Below are 25,444 nucleotides of genomic sequence, written 5' to 3'. Positions count from 1 at the left end.
CACTTAGTTTAGTAAAACATCCAAATGTAAAGGACTCATTAGAGAAGTGTCTCTGATTATTTAAACTGGCTTTTGTTTCGTTTTTGAATTCTATTAATTCTGGTCTTAATATTGCATAACTGCTATATTAACTTATGCTATATTTGGGAAATGCCAACAAAAATAACAAAATAGATGAACAACTAGAAGCTACAGAGCCAAATATTTGACTTAAAAACTAAGTAAGTTCATAATTAGATATGAGAGACATTTCATCTCGGAGTAGATTCTAAGGCAGCATCCTGAGTTTCCATAAAAACAAAACCTTCTGTATCAAAAGAATGGATCTCCATAAGAGGATCAGAGTCCTGTGTTTCCAAGTGCAGTGAGTTCCCCTGTTCATAACTCAGGTCTGAGTTATCTTTCATTTGAACCTCTTGCTCCTTCAACTCCAAAGGTTTATCTGAGGCTGGAGCTACAACTTCTTCATTATCATGTAGAAAACTACAAATTGTGTTGAGTCTACTGGAGGAATCAGTATCATTGATTTGCAGCCACTCCATGCCACCTATGGTTTCTTCTTTCTTTTCTGTCAGAAGAGTTCTTGTCATGCTGAATTTCTTCATTGTATGGCATTTGTATTTTAGCACTGTTTTATTGTTGCCTTCTGCATCCACATGTTCCTCCACATCTTCTTCAAATATATAACACAGTTCCCAAGAGTGTCTTCATATTCCTCAGCAAAGACATAGTTGTCCACTTGCATAATAGGCCTCTCGGTGTCAATGCCCCAAATCTTGCATTTATTTTCACATTCTGAGAGAAAGTCTGAATCAATAATTCCTGATAATTCCACCAGAACCAACTGCAATTCTTCCTCTTTCCACTCTTCATGCCTCCAATCCTAGATCCTCGGTCGCTGCCATAATCCCGCGGCTTCTGTGCCTCCCACTCTAATCCTGCCCTCTCACTGCCTCCATCTTGAGTACTAGCAACAGCTCCGAGACTGTGCTCCTCTTTCCTCCATTATCTTTTAATTCTATTTGTCCATGAACTCTTTGAATCACCCTCATAAAAATTTTTTTCTATTCTATTCCATTTTCTTCAGACATCACCCTCATAAAAATTTTTTTCTATTCTATTCCATGTCTCTGCCTGTGCTTAACGTCTCTTGTTTTTTGTCTAATCCTTTTTAATTTTTGGTCATATTTATTTAATTTTACCTACTTTTTTCAACTCTATTATCTCCGGTCTCTCGTTTTCTTTTCAATGTCTTTCTACTTTTTTGAATTTCATATAGCATCATCTTTGTGGATTTTTCCAATTCCACTTTTTTTCCCCAAAACTACTAGCTCATGTTTTGTTTTACTTTTAATTTTATTATAGCTTTCATAATCTCTTACAGCTCTAATTTGTGTTCTTGTTTTATAGAGGATATTATTTCATTGTTTTTTTTTTAATTATGGGAATAAGTTTGGTCAAACTTTCATCTTTTACTGAGCAACATTTTTCTGTTGAGGGCTCTTCACCTTCCATTTTTTCTTGTTATTTTCCTCTTTGTTTCTTCTTGTAGATAGTTTTATAGACCTTTGTAATTTCTTTTTTAAAAAAATATCACTCATATTTGAAGGAAATAAGTTCTGTCTGGGAATTTTTGCAGGTGAAAAGTATGAAAAAGAGGTAAGAACCTAATCTAGTATATCAGGAATTCTACCTATTACATAAGGTTCATGGTTCATGAATTATCTTATCCTTTACTTGTCCTCAGTCAACCAAGGTTGGCACTGTTCATATCTCTTCATCCTCATTCTCCTTAACCTTCCTGATAGATTACTTCTGAAAATAAGAACCTAAGACTATGGTCCTAGACCACCTTTCAGGTCTGGAATGGAACTCACCCTCATGGCCTAATTTTCAGCCAAGCAGTAGATAGGTATATAGAGGGGTCAACAACACTAGTAAGGCATTCTCACCTTGGAATGGTCAAGCATTCAAGATCAAAAGCTCAAAATGTATCTAAGGACAAAGTAGAAAAAGGATGGGAATGAAAGTGGAATGGAAATAGGAACCACAGGGAGAAGTGGGATAACTGTTGTTGCATGAAGGGGATTGAACTGAAACAAAGTGTATGATTTGTTGAATGTAAAACTGATGATCTTGTCTGTAAACCTTTACTCACTTCACAATAAAAAGTTAAAAGAAAACTTAAAAAAAAAAAAAAGTCAGAGGACTTAAACAGACATTTCATCAAAAAAGAAATTCAGGCAACCAACAACCATATGAAGAAATGCTCATCATCACTAGCCATTAGAGAGATGCAAATCAAAACAACAGTGGGATATCCTCTTATCCCAGCATTAATAATGAAACTAAAAAAACAGAAAATACCAAATACTGGAGATAGTGTGGAGAGTCTGGAACTTTCCTATACCACTGGTTACTGTTAGTGTTATAGTTAAGTGCTGTTGAGTCAGTTCTGACCCACAGAGACCCTGTATAGAGTTTCCAAGGAGCTGCTAGTGAGCTTGAACTGCCAACCCAATATTGTGGTTCAAGCCGACTTTGCAGTCCAACACATTAACTCACAGCACCACACCACTACTGGTGGGACTGTAAAATATACAACAGCTGTGGGAAACGGTATGGCTTTTTCTCACACAGTTGGAAATAGAAATACCATATGGCCCAGAAATCTGTCTACTTAGAATATATCCACAAGAAATAAGAGCCATAGCACGAATAGATATTTGCAAACCCATGTTAATTGTGGCATTATTGTCAATAGAAAAAAGATGGAGACAACTTAGATGCCCATCAGCAGAGCAATGGTTGTACAAACTTTGGAACATACACACAATAGAATGTTATTTAACATTAAAGAATAATGACGAATTGGCAGAATACCACATAACATGGAGGAACCTGGAGATCATTATGCTGAATGAAATTAGTCAATTGCAAAAGACAAATATTGCATGAGATCACTAATGTAAAAAGTCAAGAATAAGTTTTCATTCTCTAATAAGCTTTCTGTGATGGTTACCAAAGGTAGGAGGGAAGAGAGAATTACTCATTAGATAGAGTGTAGACATGTGCTGACTTGGGTAATGGGGAAGGCAGTTATAAAGAAAAGGAAGGAAGAGAGAAGGTGAAAAAAATAAATTGCTTTCTTTTTTTTCATGTACTGGAAGGGAAACAATGTATATTTATTTTCTCATAAAAAAGAGCTTATACATTATTTTTGTTTGAAATATGAAGGTCAGGTTACTATGACAACATCTTCTGTGTTGTTATGACATGTTTAATACAGGATAGTCTGACCTCTTATTCCATCTTAATAATGCTATTTTCTCTAATAATGGCGAATTATAATATTCAGGTATGTTTTTGAAGATTTCTTTGTACAATAAAGTAAAAAAATAATAATACTTTTTAAAAAGAAAGAGTTGAACAGAAAATTTCAAAAGGCAGATCAAGAAGACAAAAAAAAGATATATTCCACTGTCCATTTATAGTCAAAGGACTGTTAACAAGACACTCGGAAGAATTGTTTACTTTTGTGTTATATGTTACATTTTGTCAAAACGCTAAGTTCATTTATTTCATTCCATTTATGTTTAAAGTCTTGAATTTTCTGAGAAGTTTAGAAATTGGAAAACATATTTGATGATTTAACTATACAACACTGTTGTCTTAATTTTTTTAGGTTCTACTTCAGTTTCCTATTTATTTTGTTTAAAAATATGTTTGAAGGGGTGGGTGGGATGGGATGGGGTATATAGGATTAAGGAGTTAGGACTATGGATAGGTTTAGGCAAGGCCTAAGACTTCATTTAGTGTTAGAATTAAACTTGGTGGTGGTGGTGATGTGCTGTGGAGTTGGTTCTGACTCATAGTGACCCTGCATAGGATCTTGGAGGCTATAAATCTTTACAGGAGCAGAAAGCCTTATCTTTCTCCTCCTGGTAGTTTCAAACTGCTGACCTTGAGGTTAGCAGCCCGACTCTTAATCACTGTGCTAGCAGAGCTCCTTACGGTTATACTTAGGACTAGGGTTATTGTTAGAGGTCGGGGCTGGGCTAGGTCCAGGAAAAAATCTTGGTCTAGTTTTAAGATTACAGTTAGGTTTATTTATTTTGTTTAATTTTTTCTTGAACTCTACTTGATTTCTACTTCATCTGGAAGTTTGGTAACTAAATTTCCCCTCTTTTTACTTTTATTTTTGTTGTTGTTGTTAATGTTGTTACAAACTGGTATCTCTGGTACTCTGTCTTCAGTCCTGTAGGTTTGTATAACTTTGAATACTTGAGTATTTGGGTTGCTCTGGGAGATATTGTCATTATCATGTCTCTGGTTGTTGTTTGCTGTTGTTGGTTCTCTGTTCAAAGAATCCCTTTAGTTGTTTTTACAAGGTTGGTCTGGTTTTTGCAAATTCCTTTAACTTCTGTTTATCTGGAAATGCAATTTTCCCATAGCATTTAATGAGTAATTTTGCTGCATATACTATTCTTGGTTGGCAATGTTTTTCTTTTAGAGTTTTATATATGTCATCTTACTGTCTTCTTGTCTGCATGGCTTCTGCTGAGAAACCAGCTCTTATTCTTATTAGTTCTCATTTGTCGGCAAATTTTCTTTTATTGAATTGCTCTCAAGATTCTTTCCTTGCTTTTGGTATTGAAAAGTTTGATTATAATGTCTTGATGGTTAGTTTTGTTTTGTTTTGTTTTGTTTTGGGGGGGTGTCTATCCTGTTTAGGGAGTTGTGGAGTGGCTCTGTGGGTTAATGCTCTGGACTGCAAAGTTGTTTGAACTGCAAGGTCAACAGGGTCACTATGGGTTGGAGCCAACTAGATAGTTTAGAGTTAGTTTACTTCTTGAATGAATATCTTCTCAGCTTTTATGTTAGGGAAGTTTTCTTCCAACAACTCTCAGACAATATTCTGTATCAGAACAAAGGCTAAAATGGTTAATAAAGAAGGAGGCAGAAAGAGAGAGAGTGGCTGAACAACAAGGACTGGTTTATTGGATAAACCTGGGAGGGGTCCCTGACCTGAGTCAAAGGCACTCTTCCCATACAGGCTAGGTGCTTTTATCCTGTAGAGTGGGTAAAGGGGAGGGGGAGGAGCACATGGTCATCTTGGCTAGGTTACTGAGCAGTGGTGAGGAGGTGCCTGGGTGGATAAGGTGATTGCTTTCTTTTAGGGAGGAACATGAACCTTAACAGCTAAGAACAATGGAAACTTATGTTGCAACAGCCTAGGAACTTGGGAAACATATACTTAGGCTACGAGAATTTGGGGAATGGAAACTTACATTACAACAGTGCCATGCTTTCTCTCATTCTGTTTTTTGTATTTTTGTCTCTTCCTGTTTTGGAATTCTAAGTACATGTAAGTTATTTCTCTTGATAGTGTCCCACATAAATCTTAGACTTTATTTGGAGTTTTAAATTTTTATTTCTGATTGTTCCAGTTGAATATGAGTATAGAGAGATTTTTTAAAATGTATGTTGAGATTATTGTCTTCAACCTCACTAATTCAGTCTTCCACTAGTTCAATTCTACTTTGCCTTTTCAATGTACTCTTTCTGAAATGTTAGTATTAATCTTCTGGCTTTCTAATTGCTGTTTTCTGTGGTTTCCAATCTTGTCTTTATTTTGTCAGATCGTTCTTGTAATGTTTTCCTGAATTCTTCTAAAGTTTCATTTTTATGTTCTTATAGCTTTTGGCAATCTTTCTCTCAATCCATTGAAGGTATCTATATAACATTCTTTTAAATTCCTTACCAAATATTTCGGATACCATTTCTTGTTGGGAGCAACTGAGTGGAAGGTCCTTGACTTGGGGGTAGTTTAACCGAAGGATTGCAACTGAAGCAGTCATGGTCCAAAAACTCGGACTGCACCCAAGTCGGGCTAACCCCCGAGAGTCTGCAAAGCAGGCCCTGGGAACAAGGAACTTGCAAAGCATGTCTTTGTACACAGCCATGACTTTTAACTCAGTCTGCACAAACATCTAGCTGTACTAATCTCTGTTTCCTTAGCTACCACAAATTACTTTCTTCTGATTAAGTCCTACTTACTGCATACACAAACAACACCAGATGTCCTTGCACTCTTTTCCCTGCTCCAAGCACCTCCCTTTGTTATGTGTATAAAATAAATTTGCTGCACTTGGTTTGGGTCACAGTATCTCTATCAGAGTGCTGTGTCCCACCTGGTCCCAACTTTACTAAATTCATTTGTGTCTTGTGTCTTCCTTTTCTTTCTAATCTCCTGTTGCCCTACTTGAGTGTAGTCTTTCCGCGCTGGACACAGAGAATAGCTGATGCCGGACATGACAATTTCTGATATTTCATTTTCTGACTCTGTATTTTGTTCACTTGTTTGAGGCACTCTGTCTTGTTTCTTCATGTAAGCTGACAGGCACTCACCACCTGTCTCCTAGTGGATGTGGTAGAGACTAGAAGTGTGAACACAGTTCTCTGCCAGTGTTTGTGTAGCATAGTTCAGAGTGGGTTCACACACCTCCAGAAGCAGGGATGCTATACCAGGCAGGCCACAAGCAGAGCAGAAGCTGTATAGGTGGGCATGCCTCCAGTTACCAGTAGGGCACAAGAACAAGGGAAAACTGTACTCCCTTACTTCCAACCTCCAACTGCATCCTGTTTCCACATTCCACTGTATCTGCAACCACTTGACAAAGCTCGCGATGGGTTCACCACTCCATGCCAATGAACAGCCTGCCTGTTTTTGTTTCTCTCACTATTCCTGTTCAGCTTTTTCTAGTCTGCACTCTACCTACTTCTCTGTCCTATACTCTAATGCTCAGGGTTCCAGGATCATCAACTGTATCTGTTTCACTTAGTCTCTCATGATCTGTTGAAGAGGGTCAGTTCAGTACATTGCCTGCTCTGTCGTCTTGCTCTGGAAGTCCCAACATTGCTTTCTTTCATGTATTAATTTAATTTTTAAATTAAAATAATAACATTTTTTAAAACAAGATAAAATGAAATTTAAAAGTAACTCTGGAACTTGCTCTTGAACATTGTTGTTGTTGTTATGTGCAGTGGAGTCAGGTCTGACTCATAGCGACCCTGTACAGGGTTTCGGAGGCTGGAAATCTTTATAGGAGCAGAAAGCCTCATCTTTCTCCCACGGAACGGCTGGTAATTTTGAACTGCTGACCTTGAGGTTAGCAGCCCGAACATAGAGTAACTAAAATGAATGGATGAAATCATGACACAAAAGAGAGGAACAGAAGACAACATAAAGTATTACAATGAAACATGGAAAGGCCTGGAGTTGGAAAACCAAGTGGAAAGAGCACACTCAGTATTTCTCAAACTTAAAGAACTGAAGAAAACTTTCAAGCCTCAAGTTACAATATTGAAGGATTCTTGTTGTTGTTGTTGTCAGGTGCCATCAAGTCAGAACCGACTCATAGCGACCCCATGTACAGCAGAACAAAACAATATCGGATCCTGGGCCAACCTCACTACCACTGCGATACTTGACGCCATCAATGATGCCACCTGGCTGATCCATCTCATTGGGGGTCTTCCTCTTTTTCTCTGACCCTCCATCTTACCCAGCATGACATCCTTCTCCAGTGACTGTTCCCTCCTGACAATATGTCCAAAGTATGAGAGATGGAGCTTAGTCATCCTGGCCTCCAAGGAGCAGTGTGGCTGTACTTCTTCCAAAACAGATCTATTGGTTCTTTTAGCTGTCCATGGCACTTTCAGTATTTTCCTCCAACACCACAACTCAAAGGCATCAATTCTTCTATGATCTTCCTTATTCACTGTCCAGCTTTCACATCCATATGAGGTTATTGAAAATACCATGGCTTGGGTCAGGCGCACCTTAGTCCTCAAGCTGACATCTCTGCTCTTCAACACTTTAAAAAGTTCCTGTGCAGCAGATTTGCTACGGGAAAGTAAATGGAAAAAATATTTAGACATTCAATCAAAAAGAGTTAGTCAACATTCAATCATTTCAGGAAGTAGTGTATGATTAAGAACCACTGGTATTGAAGGAAGAAATCAAATCTGTACTGAAGACGCAGTAAAAAACAAGTCTCCAAGAAATGATGGAATGAAGATATTTCAATAAATGAATGCAATGCTGGAAGTACTCACTCACCTGGCTAATCAACTGGAAGAAATATATATTTCTGTACATTCCAAAGAAACATGATCCAATAGAATGCATAAATTATCAAACCATATCATTCATATCACAGGCAAGTAAAATTTTGCTGAAGATAATTTAAAAATGTTTGCAGCAGGGGTCTGCCAGAAATTTAAGCTCGAGTAAGAGGAGGATGTTATTGTTGTTAGGTGCGATCAAGACAGCCTCTGACTCTTAGTGACCCTATGTACAACAGAACAAAGCATTGCCCAGTTCTGCACCACTCTCACAATTGTTTTCACATTTGCGTCCTTTACTACAGTCACTGTGTCAATCCCTTTAATTGAGGGTCTTTCTCTGTTTTTTGCATTCTCTGTTTTACTGACCATGATGTCCTTCTACAGGAACTGGTGACAAATGTCTGAAGTATGAGAGACAAAGTCTTGCCATCCTAGCTTTTAAGGAACATTCTGCTGTACTTCCTCCAACACAGATTTGTTTGTTCTTCTGGCAATCCAGGGTACTTTTAATATTCTTCTCCAACACTGTAATTCAAATGCATTAATTCTTCCCTTATTGAATTGTACAACTTATACATGCTTATGAGGTTATTGAAAATACCATAGCTTGGGCCAGGTGCATCTTAGTTCTCAAACTGATGTCTTTGCTCTTTAACACTTTAAAGAGGTTTTGTACAGCAAGTTCGCCTAATGTAATATGTTGTTTGATTTCTTGACTACTGCTGAGTGTAGATCCAAGCAAAATGAAATCTTTTGACAACTTCAATCTTTTCTCCATTTATCACAATGTTATTTATTGGTCCAGTTGTGAGGATTTTTGTTTTCTTTAGATTGAGGTACAGACTTTGATCTTCTGCTGAAGGCTGATATTCATCAGTATGTATTTTAAGTTCTTGGCTTTCAACAAGCAAGATTGTATCATCTGCATATAGCAGGTTGTTCGTGAACAACCTCCAGTCTTGACGCCACATTCTTCTTCATATAATCCTACTTCTTGGATTATTTGCTCAGCATACAACTGAATAAGTATGGTGGAGGGATACAACCATAGTGAACACCTTTCTTAACTTTAAACCATTCAGTATTCCTTTGTCCTGTTCTAACAATGAACTCTTCTAGGTTCCTCATGAGCACAATGAAGTGTTCTGGAATACCCATTCTTTACAATGCTATCCATAGTTTGTTATGATTCACACAATGGAATGCCTTTGCACAGTCAATAAAGCACAAGTAAACATTCTCTGGTATTTTCTGCTTTCAGTCAAGATCCATTTGACGTCAGCAGTGATATCCCTCATTCCATGTCCTCTTTTGAATCCAGCTTGAATTTCTGGTAGTTCCCTGTTGAAGAACTGTTGCAGTCATTTTTAAGTTATCTTCAGCAAAATTTTACCTGTATATAATGTTAATGATATTGTTCGGTGATTTCCACATTCTATTGGGTCACCTCTATTTGAAATCGACATAAACAGTGTTCAATCAGTTGGAAAGTGACTGTCTTCCAAATTTCATGGCATAGATGAGTGAGTGCCTCCAGTCTTGCATCAGTTTTCTGAAAGATTCCAATTCGTATTCTGTCAATTCCTTGAGACTTGTTTTTTTCCAGTGCCTTCAGTACAGCTTGAACTTCTTCAGGATCATCTGCTCTTGATCATATGTTACTTTGAAAAATGGTTGAACATTTACCACCTGTTTTTGGTACAGTGATGCTGCACATTCCTTCCATAATCAATATTTTGCCCATGGAATCCATCAAAAAAGTCAAGGTTTGAATTTTTCCTTCAGTTCTTTCAGCTTGAGAAATGCTGAGCATGTTCTTCCATTTTGGCTTACTTACCCTCGGAAACCCTGTACAGGGTCGCTATGGGTCGGAACCGACTCGACGGCACTTAACAACAACAACAACTCTCTTAGTTGTCTAGTGTTATTATAATAAAATATCACAGAGATGATGATAGTAAACAGAATCTTCTTTCACAGTTTTTGAGGCTACAAGTCTGAATTCAGAGCACCAACATCTGTAGGCCCAGCACTCCTTGGAGATCTCCAGGCTTTGTGGTATAGTCTTTCCTAGATCAAGGAGTCTCACAGTGCGTTGAACCCAAGTCTTAATGATGCACTCCACTCCTGGTTCTTCTTTCTTAATGGTAGTAATTTCCTCGCTTTCTGCTCATTTCTCTCTCCTTTTAGGCCTCAAAAGAGATCGACTCAAGATACAACATAATCTTGTAGATTGTATCCAACCTCATTAACATCATAGATATGAGGATTTATAACACATAGGATAATTACATAAATTCAGAGTTGATCACATCAGATCACATCATGGATTTAATACCATCATATTACATCTCATCAGGGAGATCTAATTACATCTTAACTGCTAAACCACTGTAAATCCTGGCCCAACCAAGTTAACACATAACCTTAACTAAAACACAAACTACAGGTATTTACACATTTCATTATAATACTTTACTTTGTCTTCTCAAGCAGCCCTTTGAAATTTTCTTTTCAACTTTTTTACTTCCTCATTTCTTCCATTTGCTTTAGCTTCTCTACACTCAATAGCAAGTTTCAGAGTCTCTTCTGACATTCATTTTTGTCTGTTTTAGTTCCTGTCTTTTTAATGACCTTTTCTTCCTGTATGATGTTCTTGATGTCATCCCACAACTCTTCTGGTCTCCAATCATTAATATTTAATGCATCAAATCTGTTCTTGAGATGATCTCTAAATTCAAGTGAGACATATTCAAGGTCATATTTTGGCTGTTGTTGACTTGTTTTAATTTTCTTCAGCTTTAACTCGAGTAATTGATGATCTGTTCCACAGTTACCCTGGTCTTGTTTTGGCTGATGATGTTGAATTTTTCTATCAGTTCTTTCCACAGATATAGTCAATTTGATTCCTATGTATTCAATCTGTTGAGGTCCATGTGTGTAGTCACTTTTTACACTGTTGGGAAAGGGTATTTGCAATAAATAAATCATTGATCTTGCAAAATTCTATCATGAGATCTCCAGCATCATTTCTATCTCCAAGGCCATATTTTTCAACTATTAACCCTCTTTGTTTCCAAGCTTTGTATTTCAATCAACAGTAATTATCTTGATTGTATATTTGATCAATTTCAGATTAAAGAAGTTGGTAGAATTCTTCCATTTTATCATCAATGACTTCAGTGGTTGATGTGTACATTTGAATATTAGTGGTATTAACTAATCTTCCCTGCAGACATATGGATAGTATCCTATCACAAGCAATATTGTACTTCAAGATAGATCTTGAAATGCTCTTTTTGATGATGAATGTGACACCATTTATCTTCAATTTGAAGTTCCCAGCATAGATTATCTGATTCAAAATGGCCAATATCAATCCATTTCAGGTTACTAATCCCTAAGACATCTATCTTTATATGTTCCATTCATTTTTGACAACTTCCCATTTTCTTCAAGTCATACATAATATATTTCGTGTTCTGATTATTAATGGATATTTGCAGCTGTTTCTTCTCATTTTGAGTTGTGCCTCATTAGCAAATGAAGGTCCTGAAAGCTTTGCTCTATTCAGGTCATTATGGTCAACTCTGCTTTGAGAAGGCAGCCCTTCCCAGTCATTTTTCAGTCCTTTCCAACTTGAGTGGCTCAGCTTCTAACACTATACCTGACAAGGTTCTACTGCTTTTCATAAGTTTTTCAATGATTACACATTCAGAAGTAGTCTACCTTTCCTTCTTCCTAGTCTGTCTTAGTTTGGAAGCTCTGCTGAAACCTGTCCACCAAAGGGGACCCTGCTGGTATTTAAAATACTAATAGCATAGCTTCTAGCATCACAGTAACACACAAGCCACAACAGTACAACAAACTGACAAATGAGGGGTGGAAGAAGAGGATGTGAAATGAAGGATATCACTGCTGATGTCAGATGGCTAAAGAGGATGTGGAATGAAGGATATGGCTGCTGATGTCAGATGGCTAAAAGCAGGACTATAAAAAGACATTCAACTCTGTGGATCATAACAAATTATAGATAAAATAAAAAAGAATAGAATTGAAGAACACTTAATTGTGCTCATGCACAACCTCTACTAGACTAAAAGACAGTTGTTTGAGCAGAACAAAGGACTACTTCCTGGCTTAAAATCAGGAAAACTTATTTACAACCTGTGATGTGAAAATGACATCATTTTGACTGTTGAAAGTAAAGAGATCTAGAAGCCTTTACTGGTGAAGAGTAGCATGGATTAAACCTCAGCATAAAGAAAACAAAAATCCTTACATCTGGACCAATAAGCAATATTGTGATAAATTGAAATTGTGAAGGATTTCACTTTACTTAGATCCACAATCAATATCCATGGAAGCAGGACTCAAGAAATCAAATAAAATTTGCATTGAGCAAATCTGCAAAAGACTTCTCTGAAATGTTAAAAAGCAAAGATATCACCTTGAAGACTAAAGTATGCCTGCCCAAACCATGGTATTTTTAATTGCCTCATGTGCATGTGAAACCTGGACAATAAATAAGGAAGACCAAATAATTGATGCATTTGAACCCACCCGTGAGGAAGCCTAGGTCTTGCACATACACACACACACACACACACACACACACACACACACACATTCTGTCTGAGATTTTCACAGAATTGAAGGAATAGTTGAATGACAAAGACATGGCAAAGGAGGGAAGCAGAAAATTTTTACTGAGTGTTTAGACATCATTTTTGTTTAGAGCTGTGTCCAAGAGATACAACATTAGCCACATATGTCATTTTCAATTTCCTAGTAGGCAAATAAAAGGAGATCTGGTGGTGCTATGGGATTAGTATTAGACTGCTAATTCCAAAACTGGAAGTTCAAGCCTACCAGCTTCTCTTCAAGAGAAAGATGAGGTACCCTTAAAGATTTCATTTTAGCAACCCTATATATTCTGGTAGCATAGTGGTAATGAGTTGGGCTGCTAACCTCAAGGTCAGCAGTTCAAAACATCAGCCATTCCGCAAGAGAAAGATGAGGCTTTCTGCTTCTGCAAAGATTTACAGCCTTGGAAACCTTATACGGGGTCGGGGTTGCTTTGAGTCACAACTGACTTGACAGCACAGGACCACCACCACCATATATGATTGCTATGAGTCAGAATCTACTTGATGACGATAGGTTTGCATTTGAAATAGTCACATCAGAAGTCCCTGGGTGGTACAAATGATTAAGCACTTGATTACCTGCTTAAAGGTTAAAGGTTTGAATGTAACTAACAGCTCCTCATTAGACAGGCTTCATGATCTGCTTCCTAAAGGTCATAGCCTTGAAAACTCCTGTGGAAAACTAGAACAACCAGAATGTAATTAAAGAGGATGTTGATACATTGTGAAAAATATAATTCATGACGCTGAAAAATATGTGTTGTTGTTAAGTGCCATTGAGTTAGTTCCAACCCATAGCGACCCTATATAGGGTTTCCAAGGCATGGCTGGTGGATTTGAACCACCAAGCTTGTGGTTAGCAATCCAGTGCTTATCCTAAGTACCACACCAGGACTCTGATCAATGAGTATAGGAGTTTTCAATTAGGAACCTAATTTGCTGGCCAAACTTTCACTGAAAACATAGTAAAATATTATTTTAAAGCAAAAATCCTATGGATCAGTCCTACTTTGCACATAGGAGTTGCCATAAGTCAGAATCTACTTAGTAGCAAATAACAACAATAACAGCAAAAGCCACATCAAGAAAAAAAAGAAACAGGTGACATTTTAATGTATTTATTTGACCCACTAGATCTAAATACGATCCTTTCAACATGTAATCCATATAAAAAGTTATTAATGACTTATTATTTTACATTCTGTTTTTTATATTTAGTCTTTGACGCCTACACTTAGACTTACAGTGCATTTCAATTTGAACTAGCCACATTCAAGTACTCAATAACTACCTGTGGCTAATGGTTACCATAGTGGATGTTGTTGTCATTGTTAAGTGCCATTGAATTGATCCCGACCCTATATAGGGTTTCTGAGGAGTTGTTGGTGAGCTTGAACTGCTGACCTTGCAGTCCAGCACATTAACCCACAGCACCATACCAGGATAGTCAGGTATATATCATAATCACTATTGCTCTTGAGAAAACAGCTCCAGAAAATTTATGTTGGAATTTCTATCTTCTAAATATCAGATTTTCAGGAGAGAATATTGTGTTGGCTCATCTTGGGCCCAACCCTGAATCACCCAGGGGTCATGGTGTAATATTGAAGACCTGGTCACTGAGAGCCATCGTGGATCTCTGTAAGTCAGGCAGCCACCTCCAGAAAGGATCTCAACTATACTCTTATGAATAGTTCATCATTTCATATGCACCACTGTGCATTTCGTAAGTTTTTAAAATCAGAAAGTACAAGATGATACTCAGTGAAAACTTCCCCTCTTGTTTGCCCAGTTCATCCTCATGCTCATGGGTTACCTCTGTCTTGGTTCTCCATGAATCTTTCTGCCCTGGAGGAGCAATGGGTGAAGTGTTTGACTGCTAACTAAAAGGCCTATAATTAGAACCAACCAGCTACTCTATGGGAGAAATCCCTGACAGTATGCTCCCATAAAGATCTCAGACTAGGAAACTCTATGGGATAATTGTATTCTGTTATATAGGGTCACAATGACTCAGAATGGATTCGGTGGCAATATATATATTTCCTTTCTTTTTTTTTTTTTTTTACCAAAAAGACAACATCATCTTGTATAGCCACTGACTGCAATCACTTTTAGTGTTTTCATGTCTACTGTTGTCACTTCTGTTCTTGGTGTCCTTGTAAAAAAATTATAAATTCTTACATAGAAAACTTCTGGCAAGATGGTGGACTATGCAGACACGCTACACAGACTCTCTACAACAAAGATATAGGAGACCAAATGAAGTAGACACAGCTGAAGATCCTTGAATCCTGAACTTTGGATGAAAGTTTCAAAAAGTTGGCTGAATACTTACTGGGAGGGGAAGCTGAGCAGGGGTCACAAAAGAAGACTGACTAGCGAGCCATCAACTGGCCAGATGTGGCGTGGCCATCTTGAACTTTGTGAGCAGCTTTGGTGATGGAAGGCAGCCTGGCAGAGCAGAGTCACACAGGCAACTGGAAAGGTGTGATTCATTCTTTCTTCCCATGTTCCCCTGGTGATCAGAAATGTGGCTGGCCCTCATCTTTAACCACCCCTAGCATAAACTCTGCTCTTTGGGAGTATGGAGCTGCATAGTTGTGAGTCACACCAGCATGAGGTGGGTGCTGGCTGTACCATTTTAGTACCTGGATTCAGGTGGTTTAGCTCCAGACCTACAGAACCCACAGAGCCATTACACCAGCATTGTTGTTGCTGTTGTTAAGAGCCTACGAGTCACTTCTGACTCATAGTGATCCTGTATAGGATTTCCAAGGAGTGGCTGGTAGATTTGAACCATTGACTTTGTGATTAGCAGTCCATTGTTTATCCCAGAACACCACACAAGGAGTCCACAGACCAGCATTAGTCTAGCAGAACCCTCATAACCGGCTACCCTGCTCCCAGCTGTCCTGTGGCCCTAACAGTGAAACCAGTTCTATTAAGGGCCACCACAAACTACTTCTGGATTGAGTGCCCTGAACAAAGATAACACTAGTTGTATAGGAACTCCATCTAGGGCAAGGGACTCAGCTGTCACTTCCCTTCTGAACACACCTCAGGAATTTCTTAGCTGTCAGAAGCCAACCAGAGTTTTCTCTTCTCAGGGTCCAGCAGCTACGCTGTTTTGATTTGGTTTTTTCCTTTTGTTGTTTTGTTATTTTTTTTTTTGTTTATTTTTTCTTCTCCTCTTCTTCTCTTTCCCTCCCCTTGAATTTTGTCCTTTCCAGCTCCAGTTTCATTTTTTTCTGTTTTCCATTTTGTTATTTTCTTTTTTTCCATTTGATCTTTCTTTACTACTGTACTCTCTTTCTCTTTATCATCTTGCCTATTCCTGGTTTACTTAAGTTTTGGGGTTTTTTTTTTAATTCCTTTTATTTTCTCTCTTATTTTTCTATTCTATATCTCGATTTTCCTATCCTTTGCTCTTTTTAAATTACTGTATATTTTTTCTTATTGCTGCCTGTTTTTTCTTGTGTTTTCTCCTTTATTATTTGCTCTTTTTGCTGTTGTTTGTTTGTTCTGTTGTGACTTCTTGTGTGTGTGTGTGGAGGGGGAGGTTCTTCTCTTGCCCCATCCAACTGAAGATAGCAATTGTACCCACACAACTTAGCCATATCAGTATTCTCTATAACTGTACCCACTGGTAAAAGCCAATACTATCTCCTATACCACCTGATGGACTCCTGGTATGGTGCTGGATATTAAGCACTGAAGTGCTAATCACAAGGTTAGCAGTTCAAACCCACTGACTACTCCTTGGAAACCCTGTATGGGTCATGACACTTAACAACAACAAAAGCCACTTGATTAATGATAGACAGCAGCCAATACCACTCAAACCCATCCTAAACTGAGTTACATGAACAGTCAATGGAGAATGGTGTACATGCTTCCATTGTCTAACTACACCCACAGGGGACAGTTGATGAGAACTTAAGAACATACCAGCATTGTTGTTTTAGGGGCCATTGAGTCAGTATTGACTCATAGTGATCCTATGCACAACATAACAAAACATTGCTGGGTCCTGTGCCAACCTCACAACCGTTGTTACACTTGAGCCCATTGCTGCTGCCACTGTGCTAATCCATCTCATTGAGTGTCTTCTACCTTTTTTGCTGAACCTCCCACTTTACCAACCATGATGTCCTTCTTCAAAGATTGGTCCCTGCAATAATACGTCTTGAGTATAAGAGCCATCCTGGCTTCTAATGAGCATTCTGACTATGCTTCTTCCAACACAGATTTGTTTGTTCTTTTGGCAGTCAATGGTACTTTTAATATTCTCCTCCAACACCATAAATCAATTCTTCTACAGCCTTATTTATTCATTGTCCAACTTTCATATGCATATGGCTTCTATCAGGTACACCTAAATTCTCAAACTGACATCTTTGTTCTCGAACACTTTACAGAGGTCTTGTGCAGCAGATTTGACTAATATCATTTGATATTTAATATTGTTTGCTGCTTTCATGAATGTTGATGGTTGATCCAAGCAAAATGAAGCCTTCAACAACTTCAATCTTTTCAACATTTATCCTGATGTTATTTATTGTTTCAATGGTGAGGATTTTTGTTTTCTTTATATTGAGTTGCAGCCATGATCTTCATGTTTAAATATTTTAAGTCCTGTTCATTTTCAGCAAACAAGATGATATGTATCATCTACGTATCACAAGTTGCTAATGAGTCTTCCTCCAATCCTGATGGCACACTTTTCTTCATATAATTCAGCTTCTCAGATTATCTACTTGGCATATAGACTGAATAAGTATGGTGAAAGAATACAACCCTGGCACACACCTTTCTTGATTTTAAATCATTCAATAACCCTTTGTCTTGTTCGAACGACTGCCTCTTGGTCTATGTGAAAGTTCCTTGAGAACACAATTAAGTGTTGCAGAATACTCATTCTCCACAATACTGTATATAGCTTGTCATGACAAGCTACAGTTTAAAGCCTTTGGGTAGTCAATAAAGCTCAGGTAAATGGGTTTCTAGTATTCTCTGCTTTCAGCCAAGATCTATCTGATATCAGCACTTATATCTTTTGCTCCATGTCCTCTTCTAAATCCAGTTTGAACCTCTGGCAGTTCCCTGTCAATGTGCTGTTGCAGCCATGTTTGAATTATCTTTAACAAAATTTCACTTGCATGAGATATTAATGATATTGTCCTATGATTTCTGAATTCTGTTGGGTCACCTCTCTTCAGAATGTACACAAATATGGATCTCTTCCAATCAATTGGCCAAGTAGTTGTCTTCCAAATTTATTGGCATAAATGAATGAGTGGCTCCAGTACTGCATCTGTTTGTTCAACGGTTTCAATTTGTATTCCATTAATTCCTGGAGCCTTGTTCCTTGCCAATGCCTTAAATGCACCTTGGACTTCTTCCTTTAGTATCATGGATTCTGGATCATATGCTACCTCTTGAAATGGCTGAATATTGACCATTTTCCTTTTGGTACAGTGACTCTGTGTACTCCTTCCACCTTTTTTTGATGTTTTCTGCATCATTCAATATTTTGCCCATATTGTTGTTGTTGTTAAGTGCTGTTGAGTCTGTTCTGACCCATAACAAACCTGTATAGGGTTTCTGAGGAGTGATTGGTGGTGGTGGTGGTTATGTGCTGTGGAGTCGGTTCTGACTCATAGTGACCCTGTACAGGGTTTCCAAGGCTGTAAATCTTTATGGGAACAGAAAGCATCATCTTTATCCCATGGAATAGCTGGTTTTTTTGAACAGCTGACCTTGCATTTCACAGCCTGATTTGTAACCACTATGCTACCAGAGCTGAATTGCTGACCTTCAGGCTCAAACAGACTTTGCAATCCAGCGCATTAACCCACAGTACCAAACAATTGCAAGTTGAGGCACTTCCCTCAGCTTGAGAATGCTAAGCATGATCTTCACTTTCAGTTTTCTAACTCCAGATCTTTGCACATTTCATGATAATATTTGACTTTGTCTTCTCAAACTGACTTTTGAAATTTTCTACTCAGCTCTTCTACCTCCTCATTTCTTCCATTTGCTTTGGCATCTCTACACTGGAGAAAAAGTTTCAGAATCTCTTCTGACATCCATTGTGGTCTTTTTCTTCTTTCTTGTCTTCTTAACGACCTTTTGCTTTCTTCCTGCATGATGTTCTTGACGTAATCCCACAACTCTTCTGGTCTTCGGTTTTATTAGTGTCTAATTTATCAAATCTGTTCTTGAGATGATTTCTAAATTCAGATGGGATATGTCCAAGGTTATATCTTGGCTCTAATAGACTTATTTTAATTTTCTTCAGCTTTAGACTGAACTTGCATATGAGTAATTGACGGTCTGTTCCATAGTCTGCTCCTGGCCTTGTTTTGACTGATGATATGGAAGTTTTCCACTACCTATTCATACAGAAGTCATCACTTTGATTCCTGTATATTCCATCTGGTGAGTTCCATTTATATAGTCATCTTTTATGTTGTTTAAAAAAGGTATTTTCAATGAACAAGTTATTGGTCTTGCAAAATTCTATGACATGCTCTCCAGCATCATTTCTATCACCACCACCCTCTTTTCCAACTACTGGTCCTTCTTCTTTGTTTCCAACCTTTGCATTCCAGTCACCAGTAACTATCAATACAGCTTGATTACCTGTTTGATCAGTTTCAGACTGAAGAAATTGGCAGAATTCTTCAGTTTCATCATCACTGGCCTTAGCGGTTGGTGTGTAAATTTGAAAAATAGTAATATTATCTGGTCTTCCTTGCAAAAAGATAGATACAGCCTAAATACCCATCAACAGAAGAATAGTTAAACAATCTTTGTCACATACCACAGTGGAATACTATGCAATGTTAAAGAATAATGATAATTTATAAAACAGTTCATAACATGGATGAACCTGGAGGACATTATGCAGAGTGAAATTAGTCAATCACAAAAGGACAAATATTATATGAGACCATGGTTGTAAAAAGTTAAAATATTTTCTTGATAAAAGAAACATTCTGTAATAGTTACCAGGTATGGGAAGGAAGGGAAAAGTATTCATGGGCTAGAGGGTAGACACCTGTTAACATGGATGACAGACAAGAGGGAAGTTGGTAGAGGAAAGATGAAAGTAGCAAGACACAGGGAGGAATGCAAGAGTTAAGGTGAATAGAGGTAAGCACTGTTACATGATTGTACATGGAGGGGATTGCAATCATTATAATGAAACAAAGCATATGATTTGTTGAATGCAAAACTGATTATCTGCTCTGTAAACCTTCACTCAATTGTAATAAAAAGTTATAAAAAATCATATGTGGTCATGTGTGATGTATTTAATTCTTATATTATTATTGGTACTATTTAATTGATCACATCTTGGGTCTCTTAGCTGCTGTCATATCTGAAACTCCTAGAAGCTAAAACTGTGTTTCATTCATCTTTCACAGTACTTCATCTACATGGTCAGTAAGTCTGTGGAATTAAAAAAAAGATAGTGAATAGATTTTTGTTGAATGAGTTGGAATTTTCAAAATGCATAAACCACATACCCTTTTCTAATAGTAATCAGCTCATAATCCCTAGGCTCTTATAAAGTATAGTTGTACCCATTTCTTTCTGCTTGGAGTAATTATTATATTTTAAGGTGTTGAAGAGCAAAGATATCAGCTTGAGGACTAAGGTACGCCTGACCCAAGCCATGGTATTTTCAATACTTCATATGCATGTGAAAGCTGGACAGTGAATAAGGAAGATCATAGAAGAATTGATGATTCTGAGTTATGGTGTTGGAGGAGAATATTGAAAGTGCCATGGGCTGCCAAAAGAACCAATAGATCCATTTTGGAAGAAGTGGAGCCAGAGTGCTCCTTGGAGGCCAAGATGGCCAAACTTCGTCTCTCATACTTTGGACCTATTGTCAGGAGAGACCAGTCATTGGAGAATGAGATCATGTTTGGTAAGGTGGAGGGTCAGAAAAAAAAAAAGGAATACCCCCAACGAGATGGATTGGCCAAGTGGCAGCATTGATGGACTCAAGCGTAGCAACAGTAATGAGGTTGGCCCAGGATCGGGCAGTGTTTCGTTCTGCTGTGCATAAGGTCTCTATGGGTCAATACTGACTCGATGACACCTAACAACAACAACAAGGATACCAAAATGAACCTCACTGCCATTGAGTCGATTCCAACTCTTTGAGACCCTGTATACAGCTTCCAAGGCTATAAATCTTTACTGGAGCAGACAGCGTCATCTTTTTCCCTTGGAGCACCTGGTAGGTTTGAACTGCCAACCTTGTATTTAGCAGTGCAGTGCTTACCCAGAAGTACCACCAGCGCTTCTATTTTAATGATTGTTGTTGTTGTTGTTAAGTGTGTCAGGTTGGTTCTGACTCATAGCGACCCTGTATAGGATTACTGATGGATTTGAACCTCCAACCTTGTGGTTAATAGTTCAGTGTTTACCATATCGCACAAGAGGACTCCTTTGTAAGGCTTTAAAAATACCAGGAAAAGATGTTGTTGTTAGTTGTCATTGAGACTACTCCACTTTATGGCATTATGTATCTCACATAATGAAAGACTGCCTGGTCCTACGCCATCTGTATAATCAGTGTTATGCTTGAGTCCATTGTTTGGGCCACTGTGTATTTTGATGCTTTCCAATCTAGGAGGCTCATCTTTCAGCCCTGTATTGGAAAATATTCTATTGTGTTTCACAGGGTTTTCATTGACAAAATTTCAGAAGTACATTTCCAGGTCTTTCTTCCTAGTCTGTCTTAGTCTGGAGACGCCACTGAAATCTGTCCACCAGTTAACCCTGGTGCTATTTGAAATACCGTTTGCATCGCTCCCAGCATCACAGCTATACAAACACCATCATGTATGTCAAACAGAGAGGCAGGTGGTGGTGGAAAAGATAAGACGTGTAAAAATCACATCAGAAGTCCATTCAAAACTAACATTTGTAAGCAACTTCCTCAAATAAATTAGTCAAGGTTTGCTAATTTTCTTACAAGGAATGGACTTAAATTTGTATTTGGAAACTCTGTGTGAGAAACATGAAAGTATAAAATAAAGCAAGCATAAACCTGATAAACATGGGAGCCCCCCAAAAAGTACACTTTCTACCCAGAAAGCTCTATTAGAAACTAAATGGCACACACTTAAAAATCCCTCCTCCTTTGATCATTCTGGTATGAATTCGAATCCATGCTTTTTTATAGTTCAAAAGCAAAATTTTTTCTTTAGAAGTAGTCTGAAGTAAGAAAAGCCTACTGCAATCCCACAGAGATTGAAGGACCTCACTACCATCAAGAAGAACCTGGAGTAGAATGTGCCCTTTGGACCACGCGGAGTTCCTGTGGTAAGAATCTCTTCGTTCCCAAAGAGAAAGAAGCTGTAGCTGTGAAGACAGCAAGAAACAACCCAAGAAAGCAAGAAGTGGGCTGAGAGGGAGCAAAGGCAAAAGCAAAGGGGCTGCCTGTGGTCATGGTCAAGAAGGAATTGAGAGTTGAGAGCTCTCCTAGCTGGAATCTGTCCTGATTGAAGAAATGTATCCTGTCTCCTAAATCCTATCCTGCTAATTCCAAGTTGATCCTAATCCTGAGTTGTATCCTGTTACTTCGCTAATAAACTACATAATCATGATAAAAACAAAACAAACAAAAAGCCCTCTCTTTGTGATACAAATACTTCTTCCAACCCCACTGGGATATTTGTTGTTGTTGTTAATCGAGTCGGTTCTGACCCATAGCGACCCTGTATAGGGTTTCCGAGGAGCAGCTGGTGAGCTTGAATTGCCAACCTTGCAGTTCAAATGGCTTTGCAGTCCAGTGCATTAACCCACAGCGCCACACCAGGACTCCATTACCGGGATATTACAGGTACTTTAAAAAACCTTTTTCTCTTAAAAAGGAGGATCACTATTCTTCTCATACAATTGCATTCTATCAAGCTGGACAAAGCATCATACTATACTGAATATGGTAAATTCCCAATCCTCATCCCCTCAGTTACCAACAGCAAACATTTACTAAGGGCAGGGACTGTGTCTTTGTTCCTTGCTTGTCTCCAGAGCCTAGCTCAATCTTGTCCATCTGTGTGAGCGGAGATAGAGTCTGCTCCCGAGGAGCTAATAATCTGCAATAGATTTCAGCACTTTCTACAACATCACATAGACATGTACCAATCAGATTTAAATTACTTTTTAGATTTTTGAGCATTTTTAAACACTGGGATATTACTTATATTCAGGTACAAATCTTAAATGCACAGTTCAATGGGCTTTCACAAAGAAGCACCTAGATCAAGATATTTCTAGCACATTTCAGCATGCTCCTTCACACCTGCTTTCAGTCACAATCTTGACTTGCATCATTTTAGATCCATTTTTCCTATTTCTGGACACTATGCAAGTGGAACCATACAATATGTGCTCTGTTGTGTCTGGTCTCTTTCACTTGGTATCATGTGTGTGAGATTCTTCCTTGCCATTGCACATCTTGGTGGCTTGTCCTTTCTTAATGCTGAGTAGTGTTTTGTAGTATGAATGTACCACAGTTTATTTATCCATCCTCCTGTAAACAAGCACTGTGGTAGCTCACAGTTAAGGCTGTCATGATTAAAGTTATGAGCACTTTTATACAAGTCTTTTTTTTTTTTAAGTTTCTTTTTATTTATTCTATTGCTCTGTGTGCTGTTTTATAAAGTTTAACACATATGCAGGTTTGTGTATATGGCTTCTATCATGCAACGAATGCCTTTGATATACGTCAATAGTATGCTTTCTTTGGTTGCTGAGTGATAGACACATGCTTGTTTGATGGACATAGGCATATTTGCAGCAGTGGAATTGCCTGATTGTGGGGTTTAGCTTTAGTAGGTACAGCCACATATTTTCCAAAGCAACTCAGCCAGCAATTTAAAAGGGTTCCAATTACTCTCCCTCTTCTCCAAAATTTGGGAGCCATCTTGATCAGTGTGTATGTAGTATTTTAGCCATTTTGGTAGGTGTGTGTGTAAATTAGGATTTCAAGTTTGTTTGGAATCATGGAAAGAATTAGTCACCTTCTGTAGCAGATGCTGTGGGTCCCTGCCCAGATCCCCTAACATCCCGTTTTCTGTTGGGCAGCCATCCTATAGTTGTTGCAGATGCGGTTGCTAACTAGGCATACCTGGAGCGTCTCCAGAGCTTGCCTGTGGGCAATTAGAGCTGCTCGGTCGTTTTCATGTCCTCCCTCCTCTCCACCCCACCCCTACACATCCGCACTGGGCTGGTGGCAGCTAATTAATGACTGTTCCAGGTATTAAAATTCAGATCCCTTGCCCTAAGGCAGATAGAATCAGAACACTTCAACCAGGTTGCAACTTCACCTGAACTCACTTGAGCTCAGCTACCCCCCTCCACCTCCCCACCCCACCTGCAAACCTTGTTCCCTTCACTTCCTTACAAGATTCCCTAATCAATCAACTACACAGAAATCCCTGTGTTCATCTCTGCTTCTAGGGAACATGATCCAGGACACTTTTCTCGGTCCTCCTTACCCAAAGCAGGGATTCCAACTGGTTCATTTTGGCTCTAACCCCTGCTGAGAATTTGCTTTTCACCCCATTATATTCTGGGGATCTAGAAGAATCACCTGAGAGTCTTATTAAAATGTAGATTCTGAAACAATATATGTGGGGAGAATAGCCAATTCTCAACAGGGAATGAGACCAGCATGAACCAGTTCAAAGCCCTCATCCTAAAGATTCCACCTTCTGTGTCTAGACTGTCTAATTATAAAAACTGACTGCATCCAACAGAAAACTGATTTGTGCAATAACTCAAGATATTTTTATTTAATTTCCTATTTTCGCGTAATTGTATCTAAGGGAGGAGGGTTTTTAAACAAATCGAGGTCCTTTCGCCAGCTGCATTTTCTAAGTTGGATTCATCGTGTTGCTGGTGGTCTGAGGAGCATCGTTCTGAATTCCACAGTGGCGTGTACTTGGACGTCTTTCCTTCTGACTGGACACACCGCGTCGGCGCGTTCGCCGACTGGAGACAGGGACAGCTGAGTTCTAAAGGTTCTGGTTTTTGGTGCGTTCTGTGAAATACGACATGCCCAGGATTTGTAGTGCCAGCAATTTGTTACACTGTGAAACCATTCAGAGAAAACAGTGTGAACTTTGGAATGCTCCCAGCTGCCCGGCTCACAAAAGCTGTACCGAAGGGTCTGTGGAACATAGTGATGGAAAACGGGGCCCAGATTTAGGAATGTGGAGAAAGGAGTTACGTTGATTCGGTTGAGGGATCTCTCCAGCACTGTGCATTTGTTCTGTTGAGAGCAGCTATACAGGTGGGGAGTATTCTAGTGTGTTGTGGGGCCTGGGAGGCCGGCCTGCCCTCAGATGCATACAGGTAGGTATGCAAGTGTATTCTGCCACCACAACCGTGTTCTCACCTGTGTTTGAACAAGAGCGTTACCATCATGCCCAGTCCTGAGTTTCCAGAGCACCACAGTTGCCCTCGGGCTCAGCCATGTTTTCCAGGCCTTGTCCCTGTGGGAGGATGGGGGACCCTGGCCCCACCCACTGCACAGGTGGTTGGGGTCTGGAGTCTATAGCAAACAGCATTGAGACGACTGTGCCACCTAGCTGAATTGCGGAGCAGGCCACAGGATCCCATGCCCA

General features: G+C 38.7%; 1 pseudogene; it reads right to left on the bottom strand.

Moving 5' to 3' along the window:
* Positions 1 to 251: 251 nt before the first annotated feature.
* LOC102833235 lies at positions 252 to 5,861 on the bottom strand (annotated as a pseudogene).
* Positions 5,862 to 25,444: the final 19,583 nt, after the last annotated feature.

Source organism: Chrysochloris asiatica, unplaced genomic scaffold (genome assembly GCF_000296735.1).
Source record: "Chrysochloris asiatica unplaced genomic scaffold, ChrAsi1.0 scaffold00039, whole genome shotgun sequence".
Classification (NCBI taxonomy): domain Eukaryota; kingdom Metazoa; phylum Chordata; class Mammalia; order Afrosoricida; family Chrysochloridae; genus Chrysochloris; species Chrysochloris asiatica.
The sequence above is the reverse complement of the archived record's forward strand: the minus strand, read 5'-3'. Positions and strand labels throughout refer to the sequence as shown.